The sequence below is a fragment of the Equus przewalskii genome, chromosome 30, assembly GCF_037783145.1.
Source record: "Equus przewalskii isolate Varuska chromosome 30, EquPr2, whole genome shotgun sequence".
NCBI classification, from domain to species: domain Eukaryota; kingdom Metazoa; phylum Chordata; class Mammalia; order Perissodactyla; family Equidae; genus Equus; species Equus przewalskii.
In genome coordinates this window covers 13,151,023-13,163,068 of record NC_091860.1, presented here as the reverse complement: position 1 = coordinate 13,163,068, position 12,046 = coordinate 13,151,023, and the positions used below count along the sequence as shown (strand labels likewise).

Here is a 12,046-nt window from a genome sequence, read left to right as displayed (position 1 = left end):
GAAAATGGCTTTTCTTTGAATTGAGAAAAACAAACTTACTTAAATGTCAAAGAAACTATGCCATTCCATGCTCTGAATGCATCAATAATAAAATATAAACACTTCTTGAATTTTAAAAATGGAAAAAGAATTGTTTGAGCTTCAGATTTCCTTAACCAGCTCTAGGTTAAATTGCACTTACTAAGTATAGTATTGTAGTTGAACCGAATTTAGTTATGAAAGGTCTGTAATATAATGGCCATGATCCCATTAAAGGCAGTATGGTGTAATGATTAAGAGTAAAAGTAATGGGGTCAGATAGACCTGCTTTTGGATCAAAGTTCCCCTAATTACTAACTGTATAAAGTTGGGCAAAGAACATAACTACTGTAAGCTTCAGTTAACTCATCAGTGAACGGGGGATAATAACAGCGCCTCATACAGTTGATGCGAGGCTTACCTGAGGTAATTCAGGTACACTGCCTGTCACACCATAAATGGTCAACCAGCGTTAGCTAGCATCATTATTATCATCTTATCATTGTGAAGGCGCTAGCTGCTACTTTACTGGAACTGCTTTAACTGACATTTTTAGGATGTAACTTTGGGCTCTCAAAAAAACAATTTAGTAGGCAAATGGATATCAAAGATTTAATGTTTTCTCAATATGGCTGACTGCGTATCTGGATCATCCCTGTAGCTGAAAACTAACAATTATATATAAGCTTTGAGGAACTCACAAGATAATAAGGATTTTTCAATCTAAAATCTAAGCGAAGGTAAAAATCTAGTCTCACAGGGCCTAAAACTTCAAGGAACATAAATAAACTCCAGAGTCAACATGAAGTGGGAAGTCTAACAGACTCTTCCATTTCTACTAAGGAGTATATCCTCAGTTTAAGGCAAATAAGAAAAAAATCCACCACATAACTCCCATCCACATGGGACTGCAAGGAAAGGTGCTTTCTAGGTGCTGAGCACCTCAGAGTGATAAAAAGTTTCCGAGATTTGTAACCATGACCTGGCTTTCACCCGGATTTACAGTCCAAATTTATATCCAAAAAAGCTCCAAGTCCTGAATTCAATTTAAGGTGGTACTATGCTAGTAGTGTCATGGTTGCCAGATGCCTGGAAGGAAGTCCGTTTATCTAAGGCCTGAAAGAGTTCAATAACCTTCTAAAGAAAGATCAGCTCCCAATAATAACAATAATGAAAAAAACCACTAGGCACATGAGTGAGAACTCACAGGATAAAACAAATAGGAGAAAAAGACCCACAAAAACTTTTCATGTTAGAATTGTCATACAAGGATTATAAAGCATTTCTTTAGTGTGTTTAAAAAGATAAAAGACCAGTATGAAAATACAATAAATACTCACTATAAATATTTACCAAAAAGATTTGAAAAGTACCAAGCGGAGCTTCTAGCATTTAAAAATTTTTAAATTGAAATACAAAATTCAGTAGATAGGTCTAACAGCAGATTAGAGATAGCGGTAAAGAGTTAGTAAAATGGAAGATAGGAAATAAAAAGCCACCTAGAATGAGACCCAAGGAGCTGAAAGTATGAAAAATATAAAAGAGAGGTTATGAGATATGGGATATAGAGTGAGAGGGCCTAACAAATATCTAATCAGAGCCTCAGAATGAGGCACAAATGGGACACGGTAATTAAATAAGGAGATGATAACTGAGCTTTTCCTACAATTGAAAAAAGCACTGATCTCCTATTCAGTAAGCCCAATAAATCCCAAGAAAAGTAAATAAAAAGACATTCATACCTAGACATGTAACCACGAAAATAGAGAACACCAAAGACAAAGGTCTTTTAAAAAGCCAGGGGAGGTAAAAGAAGACAGATTATCTTCAAGGGAGCAACAATTAGACTGACAGTTGACAGTAAAAATGGAAGTTAGAAGACACCGAAATGACATCAACGTGCTAGGAGAAGATAATTGTCAACCTAGAATTCCACAGCAAAAAAGAATCAAAGTAAAGACATATTCACACAAACTAAGAGTTTTCCCACAGATAGTCCCTAACTAAAGCAAAGTCTAAAGGATGAACCTCAGGAAAAAATTAAATGATTCCTGATAGAAAATCTGAGCAATAAGAAGACAGGAAGAGAGGGCGTAAAAAGTAAATATAATGATGCTCTTAAGTGCTAAAAAAGACAAAATTAAAATACATTAATAACGTAACAATCAAGAAGGAGGAATCAAAGAGTTATAGTGTTCCCAGGTCTTCATATTTTTCATAAAAAGGGTTATGCTAATAATGAATATTGCAATTTCTATAGTTATCCACTAAAAGAACAGAAACAGAGTCTGTAACTGGCAAACTATTAGAAGGCAAAACCTAGAATGAGAAAACAATCAAAAAGCAGGAAAGAAAGAGAAAAAGCAGCACGTTAAATTGAAGATGACTATTAGACACAAAAGGGGAAACATGTAAGCAGTTGAATAAACAGATCTGAAGTTCAGGAAAGAAGTCTCATGTAAACATATAAATTTAGGCATCAGCAGCATAAAAATGGGATTTAAGGCCATGAGATTAAATGAGATCACTCTGGAAGTGAGGGCAGACAGATGAGAGAAGTCCACAGACAAAGCTCTGGGGCACTCCAGCTTTAGAGGTAAGGAGATGAGGAAGAACAATTAATGACTATGATTTTAAAAGATATGATGGAGCTACAAATTCAGTTATAATAGAATAAAAATACTTAAAATATAAGTATGGAACATTTACCCAAAATTTATCAAGTATTAGGTCACAGAGAAAATCTTGATAGTTTCTGTCTTAGAAAATACCTATGTCACACCTTGACTATGTAGGAATGAAAAAGGTATTCATGACAAAAGGGGAGCCAAAACAGCAATAAAAACCAACTATTTTGAAATTTTATAAAACTCTCCAAAATAACTCGGAGGAAAAGAAATGTAGAATCAAAGACAGTTTAGAGATAAAGTTTGAGAACACTCTATAAAAAATCTATGGGTCCTGCCAAAACAGTACTCAAAGGGAAATTTACAGTCTCAAATGCATTAATTAGAATAAGATAAAAACCCAACTGAAAAAAGCTAAAGACAGTTTACAAAAAAAGAAAGACAAAGGCAGAAATTAATGAAATTTTAAAAACAAAAAAATGGCTTGATAAATCATGTTACGAGCTGGTTCTTTCCCAAGAATGACAAAATGGACAAACCCAGAACCACAATAAATTAACATTAAGGATAATAAAGAGATATAATTACAGATGAAGAGGATGATAGATATAAAATAAGAACCAATGTCAACATTTAAGAATAGTAACCTATAGGCATTCTCTGTCATCTCCTACATTATAGCAGAGGGATTCTCTATCATCTCCTACATTATAACAGAGGCATTCTCTGTCATCTCCTACATTATAACAGAGGGATTCTCTGTCATCTCCTACATTATAACAGAGGGATCAATAATAGCAGTTCTACAAATTCTCTCCTAGACCTTTCCTATCAGCTGTTTCAAAACACTGAAACATAGGTGGAAATGGGAAAAAAATAAATCGATCCTAATTCTTAAGCAAAAGATTTGTTTAACGATGGTTTATGTCAGAGTTTTGTCACTGTCAAGCTGAATCTCTTTGTCCACGATTTAGAGGTTTCCTAATTTCTGTGCAGAGGTTAGGATTAAATGCTTGTGACATGTCAAGTATCAAAGCGTTTTACATATGTTAACTGATTTAACCCTCACAATAACCTTACTATTATCCACAATTTATAACAACAAAATGATGAAATTATTATTATCCCCATTTTTTGTAGCTCCATGTCTTGAGTTCCAGTTTATCTAGCAGAATTAACAAAGAAAGGGCAGCTTGAATGAGTCAAGGACAACTAACTAGGAGGCTCCTTTGATGAAGAGAGAATTCTTTGTCATAATGTAACTTCCAAAAGTAAATACGTACTACTCTTAGGTCCCTTTCTCCTTTCTAGCTGTTTGGCTAACTCCTCATCCTTAATGTTCAGCTCAAGTGTCACTCCTCTTCCCTTAAGAGTTGCTGTGCATATGTGTATTATTTTACTTTCACATTATGTTCTAAGTATTATCATTTCTAGACTGTGCACTTGCAGAGTAGGACTAACAAGGTAGTCATAAAAATATCATAGAGTTAGAATTCAGCAATTGTTTATTAAAAAAAAAACTTTGAATAAAAATTATATCTTTTTTCCACCCATTCATTCACCTAAAATTTCCTCTGAATCATCCCTTATCCTTTCCTTCTTTCTTCACTTCTCTTCCAAAACTAATGCCTCTTGTCCATGGTTCTGACCCTGTCTTCTATTGTTTCCTTTGAAGTCTTGGTCCTCCAATCATGCCCTTTCAAGAGCTTCAATTTGTACTTCTTCCTTTGCTCTTTCTTCTTGGCATTAAAAAGTTTGTTCATAAATCCCACTCAGGGGAGTGACATGAGCCAAAATGGTAGTACAGACAGTCCCAAGTGCCTGTCCTTCCACAGAAACATTGAAAAACCAAGCAGAAACTGTCTCAACCCACTTTGTCAGAGCTCTGGAAAATAAAGGCTTATAGAAACCAAGCAAATGCTGAATCAAGAAAAGGCAGCTTAAAAATAGTAGGAAAGCTTTGTAGCATTTTTACTTGTCCTTGCCCCACTCCTTGCCCAGTTTGGTAGTAATCTTGAAGGTGACAGTCCACATTCTCAGTATGGGACCCTGGTCCCTGGCTCTGGAGGGAGCAGAGCAGACCTTATTTGCAAATTATTGTGCTTATCTATTCTAACCTATCTGGGGCTACCTGATGCAAGGTACTTGGTCTTTGTCACAAGACATAAATAGGCTGAAAGTGAAAGGATGGAGAAAGATATTTGATGCAAATAGTAATCAAAAGAAAGATAGGTGGCTATACTAATATTGGACAAAATTAAGTAGAAGAGACAAAGAAGGATATTATATATTTATAAAAGGATCATTTCATTAAGGAGATATAACACTTATAAACATATATGCCCAAACAACAGAGCTCAAAATACATGAAACAAACATTAAAAGAACTGCAGTAAAAAACAGACAGTTCTACGATAACAGTTGGAAACTTCAATGCCCCACTTTCAATAGGGGTAGACCATATAGATAGTAGATCAATAAGGAAACAGGGGACTTGAACAACACTATAAACCAAGTAGACCTATAAGACATCTATAGTACACTCCACCCAACGACAACCAAATATGCATTCTTCTCAAGTGCACGTGGAACATCTTCCAGAATAAACTATATGTTAGGCCATAAAACAAGTGTTAATAAATTTAAAAATACTGAAATCATACAAAGTATCTTCTCCAGTCACAAATAATAAAGCTGGAAATCAATAACAGCAGGAAAACTGGAAAACTCACAAGTATGTGGAAATTAAACAACACACTCAAGCAACCAATGGGTCAAAAAAAATCACAAGGAAAATTAGAAAATACTTAGAGACTAATGAAAAGGAAAACAAAACATACCAAAACTTAGGGGATGCAGTGAATGCTGTGCTCAGAAGGACATTTATAGCAGTAAATGCCTATGTTAATAAAAAAGAAATATCTGAAATCAACAATTTGAACTTTACACCTGAAGGAATTAGAAAAAGATTAAACTAAACTCAAAGCTAGCAAAAGGAAGGAAAAAATAAAATAGAAAAACAATACAATCAATGAAACAAAAAATTGGTTCTTTAAAAGGTTAACAAAATGGAGAAACTTTTAGCTATAGACTGACCAAATTTTAAAAAAAAAGGAAAGAAACAAAGGAGATGCAAATAACTAAAACCAGAAATGAAAGTGGGGACATTACTACCAATGTTTCAGAAATAAAAACAAGTTTTAGAGATTATTAAGAACAATTGTATGCCAACAAATTAAAGAAATGAAACGGACAAATTCTTAGAAATAAACAAGTTTCCAAACTAACTGAATAAGAAATAGAAAATATGAATAGAATTATAACAATAAAGAGATTGAATCAGTTTAAAAAACCCAAAAACTCCCAACTACAAATGTCTAGGAGCAGATGACTTCACTGGTGAATTCTACTACACATTTAAAAAGGAATTATCACCAATCCTTCTCAAACGCTTCCAAAAAATTGAAGAAGGAACACTTTCTAACACATTCTATGAGGCCAAGATTATCCTGATTCCAAAGCCAGACAAAGACACCACAAGAAAACTACAGACCAATATACCTTTTGAACATTGATGGAGAAATCTTCAATGAAATATTAGCAAACCTCCTTCGAAAGTATATTAAAACAATTATACACCATGATAAATTGGGATTCATGCCAGGAATGCAAGGGTTGTTCAACATAAGAAAATCACCCAATGTAATACACCACATTAATAGAATAAAGGGACAAAATCACATGATCTTCTTAACTGATACAGAAAAAGCATCTGACAAATTAAACACCCTTTCACGATAAAAACATTTAAACCAGGAACAGACGGAAACAACTTCAACATAATAAAGGTCATATATGAAAAAAACCACAGCTAGCATCACATTCTGTGGTAAAAGTCTAAAAGTTTTCCCTCTGAGATCAGGAGGAAGATAAGGATGCCCACCTTGCCACTTCTATTCAACCCAGTACTGGAAGTTCTAGCCAGTGCAATTAGATAAGAAAAAGAAATAAAAGACATCCAAATTGTAAAGGAAGAAGGATAATTATCTCTTTGTTGATGACATCATTTTATATAGACATTATAAAGATCCTACACAAAAAAACCTGTTAGAACTAATACATGAATTCACCAATGTTGCAGGATATAAAATCAACACACAAGCTCATTTGCATTTCTATACACTAATAATGAACAATCTGAAACAAAATTACAAAAACAATTCCCTTTACAATAGCATCAAAAAGAATAAAACACAGGAATTAAATTAACCAAAGAGGTAAAAGGCTTGTACAATGAAAAGTACAAAACACTGTTGAAGGAAATTAGAGAAGACATAAATAAATGGAAACACATCCCATGTTCACGGATTGGAGGACTTAATATTGTTAGTTATGAGCATCACCCAAAGCAATCTACAGATTGAATCTCCATCAGAATCCCATTGACATTTTATGTAAATAGAAAAATCGATCCTAAAATTCATATGGAATCTCAAGGGAACCCAAATAGCCAAAACAACCTTGAAAAAGAAGAATAAAGCTGCAGTATTCACACCTCCCGATTTCAAAACTTACCACAAAGCTATGGTAATCAAAACAGTGTGGCACTGGCACAAAGACAATGGAATAGAATAGAGAGCCTAAAAATGAACCCTTGCGTATATGGTCAAATATTTTACGACAAGGGTGCCAAGACCATTTAATGGGGAAAGGACAGTCCTTTCAACAAATTGTGCTGAGATTATATAGGCCTACCTCAGAGCCATATTGCAGGTTTGCTTCCAGACCACTGCAATAAAGCGAGTCATACAAATTTTTTGGTTTCCCAGTGCACATAAAAGTTATGTTTACACTATACTGTAGTCTATTAAGTGTGCAATAGTATTATGTCTAAAAAAATGTACATACCTTAATTAAAAAATATTTTATTGCTAAAAAATGCTAACCATCATCTGAGCCTTCAGTGAGTAATAATCTTTTATGGTGGAGGGTCTTATAAAAAATGCAGTATCTGCAAAGTGCACTAAAGTGAAGCACAATAAAACGAGGTATGCCTCATATAAAATGCAAAAGACTGAAGCTTGCACTATATACAAAAATCAATACAAAATAGATCAACATAAATATAAGCGCTAAAACCATAAAGCTCATAAATGAAAACAAAAGGGTAAAATTCATGCTTTGAATTTGACAATGGATTCACAGGCATGGTACCAAAGCCACAAATGAAAAAGTAGATAAACTGGACCTCATCAAGATTAAACAATTTTGTACATGGAAGGACATTTTTAAGAAAGTGAAAAGAAAATCTACAGAATGGGAGAGAATATTTGCAAATAATATATCCGGTAAGGGTCTAGTATGCAGAATATATAATGAACTTAATAACAAAAAGATAAACAACCCAATTTAAAGAAGGGTATTCCTCCCAAGAAGACACACAAATGACCAACAAGCACATGAAAAGATGCTCAACATTATTAGCCATTAGGGGAATGCAAATCAAAACCACAACGAGAGACCACTGCACAACCTAGGACACCTAAACAACAATAACTGAAAATAACAAGGCTTGGCGACGATATGTGAAAATGAAATCCTCATACGTTGCTGGTGAGAATGTAAAATGGTTCAGCTGCCACAGAAAACAGACTGGGGGTTCCTCAGAAAGCTAAACATAGAATTACCGTATGTCCCAGCAATTCCACTTGGGCATATACTCAAAGGAATTAAAAACATGTACTCAAGCAAGTAAATGTACACACATGTTCATTACAGCAAAATTCACAGTATCCAAAAGGTAGGATCAGCCCAAATGTCCATCAACTGAAGAACAGATAAACAAATTGTGGTATAGATACATAAAATGGACCGTCATTCAGCCATAAAAAGGACTGATACTTGCTACAATGTGGATGCATGTCAAAACATGCTAAAAGTGAAAGAAGCCAGAAATCAGAGGTCACATATTGTATGATTCCATTTATAAGAAATATCCAAAACAGGTAAATCCCTAGAGACAGAATGAAGACAAGTGGTTGTTACAGGCTGGTGGGGACAGGGGTGGGGAACGGGGGAGCAACTGCTTAATGTGTAGAGTTTCCTTTTGGGGTGATGAAATGTTTTGGAGGTAGATAGAGGTAGTATTTGAATAACATTGTGAGCATACTAAATGTTCCTGAATTGTTCACTTGTAAAATGTTACTTTAAGGTTATGTGACTTTCACCTCAATTTTTAAAAATTCTTCAAAAAAAAAAACCACATTGGGACATCCACTGAAGAGCTAAAATGAAAAAAGACATACAATACCACGTGTTGGCAGGGATGCGGAGCAACAGGAAATCTCATAAACCGGTGGCGGATGTGTAAATTGGTTAAAATTACTTAGGAAAACTGGCAAGATCTGCTGGAGCTGAACCATCTGCACACCCCAGCACAAGGCCGAGCAGGTTCTCAACAGACGGTTACGGACTGAACTAATGAAGCACCCGCTACTGTTTTAGGCACTGTCCTAAGACACTGGGACATAAAAATTAAAAGACATGGTTCTCTCTCCTAATAAAGAAATGTATAAATAATTATAATACTATATGTTTATATTGGGGAGGGTGGTTTTAGAGTCACACAGAGCATGTAAGTCCGGGATCCACTATTTACTAATTATTTATCATAGGCAAGTCTGAATTTTATTTCTGTATCATTTCTGGAATTTCTTTCTTTTCTCCTCGCACTCCACAGTTTCAGTCCATTGCTGCTCGAGTCATCTTGATAAAACAGAGCACATCAACACCCTGCTGCTTCCAGCTGAAAATCCAAAGACTCCCCACTACGTAAAATATAAAATCAAAACTTCTTGGCCTCATTCAACAACTTCTGCATTTTGTTACCTACCTGTCTTTCCAGCCTCATCTCTTAGTATACTTCCACCAAGTTCTAGAAGCTATACACAATGGCCTAGCATCTTATCTTGAACAAGTTTTGAAATGTCTTACTTTTGTGTCTTGGTTCAAGATGTCTTTCTTCTAAGAATTTACTCTACTTTGATCTGTGGGTCATGAGAAAGCGATTTTTCATGGTAGATTGATAAAGAATCTTCTGTATGTCATTTAGCTTAAGATAGACATAAGTGTGGGAGAGAATAAATTGATTACACTTATGACAGTAGTCTGCTGCACGTGACGAATAAATTAGCAATCAGGAACATACTTTAGCCTCGTGGGCAGTTTATTTAGAGGAAGTTATTATTTCTCAAAACTAACCATATAGTTGTATCTGAATATCTTTACTTAAAAGACAGATGCTAGAAAACCGCTTTTCTGGTCCAGCAACTTGAATCTAATCCAGTATCAAAACAGTTAGCTCTGTCCTTGTGAATCCTAGATGGGAATATGGTGGGATATTCCAAGGATCTTTAAAATGAGGGAAATAAGACTTTTTTTTTGAAAGAAAAACACATAGTGATAAGAACATGAAATGAGTATTGAGTGATGGAGTGAAGTAAACGAGTGGCATCAGTTTAATTCAACAGCTGAATTCAACTCAATTAGCATTTACCGTATAGACAGACACTACCTAAAAAAGGCATGAATTCAACCATCACGTGGTTCATAGTGGAGAAGAAGAGCAATATAAGTGACGAGGTAATTATAATACAAGAATTATATCTCAGTTTCTTCCTAAAAATAGTTATTTATAGTATTAATAAGACTGGATGCAGGGAAATAACACAAAACACAAAAACTAAACCCTATACTACAGAATTACAGAAAAAACTCTCACATTATAAAAGGAAGATCTGAAACACATGTGAACTTTTTTAACTCTCTCCATATGCACACCTGGTTATATTTTAGATGTTATCAAAATTTTACTTTTGGAAAGCATTTAATATACTACGATTCATCTTTTATATGATCTCCTTTCCCCTGCAAAAAAAAAAAATCTAATTTATTTAAGTATCTGTTTTATATAACATCATAATCCTACTAAGATAGAAGTGGTTCATTTAGAGATACAGGAAAAAGAAACAGGAAATAGCTTTCAGCTAATCAGCAATATGTCTGACCAGAACAAGCAGCATATTAGTTGTCAGGAAGTGGAAAGCATTCTCAGATTTCAAAGCAACAGCGATGTGATAAGATTCAGGGCAGAAGAGAGCAGGTGGTGTGGTAGCAGTCATTCATTAGAAGATGCCCAGGCTTAACAAAGACCCACTTTAAAGACTTAATTATCAATATTATCTTGGCAGTCTTCAAATTGATTGTAAACTGTTTTCACTGTAGAAAGTTTCTAAGAAGAAAACAAATTTATAGCTAAAAAGTCAAAGTCAAATAGCTATCACAAGAAGACATGAATGTAGAGAAAAAATTTCTCAGCCATCTACGAAATAGTCTTTGAAAGACACTATGAAACTAAAGATAGCATTAGAGAAAATTAGTCAGAAGAATAAAGCATGCTGATAAACACCCATCTTAACCATAAATCCATTAATTCTTTTAGAAAATTATCTAATTAAGATTAAACTAGTATTTACAGAAGGGCTATGATGTGTCTGCCACTTGCACATATTTATTTCTTTTAATTCTCATAGTATTCTTTATTGTTTATTCATATATATTTGAATATATGCATGAATGTGACGTATACAAACTGATACATAAATCTTGTTTACATATTTTAGTCTACATGAAGGTACAGTTTCTTACTTGGTGCTTTCACTTCATTTTCGTTTGTAAAACTCTGAAGTCAAGACTGTGATTATTCTCTCTTTTCCCACTCAGAGAAAACTTCTCTAACTCATTTTGTTAGAATTTAATATAGCAGGGTATGAAAACCTGCTACATCATTTACTTTTTACTGCTTAAAAGAAATGTGTCCTAGTTCACAACTATCCAGTGCTTACTGAAGCCGTGAGGTTCCATTTATGTGTAAACAGGGTAGAAAAGGAAATCTGAGTAAATGAAAGAGCTGAAGAAAAAACAAGGTAACTGTGTGTGTGCGGTGGGGCACAAGAGTTCCTAAAATTGGGAAGGACAGAGAGGTCTGTGGATTCTCTGGTGCTCTGTGCAGCAACCTGGAGGTAACAGGACTGTGGAAGTGATTGACTGCATATTTGTTCTTGGAGGCGAGGTTCCACGATTATCTTGGCATGAAGGAGGGCAGTGCTAATGGGTCTCTTGCTATGTCAGAGACTACAGACACCACACTGGCCTGCGCAGGAGGACAAGCAAGTGGGAACCACTTCCAAAAGAACAGGAGGGCCTTCTCAGATAACCAGCAGAGCAGTACCCGCAGACCAAGTGACTTCCGGGAGAGACCCCTGGGAAAGGGACTGCGCCCAAACAATCACTAACAATGGACTTCTCACTGATCCTGAGAAGGCTCTTAAAGGCAGAAATTT

The 12,046-nt window shown here is 34.9% G+C and overlaps 1 protein-coding gene across 1 annotated transcript in view; it reads right to left on the bottom strand.

The window, feature by feature from the left end:
- Positions 1-12,046, bottom strand: part of DNAJC1 (DnaJ heat shock protein family (Hsp40) member C1) — a 188,701-nt gene that overhangs the window by 52,522 nt on the left and 124,133 nt on the right. The window lies entirely within an intron of this gene.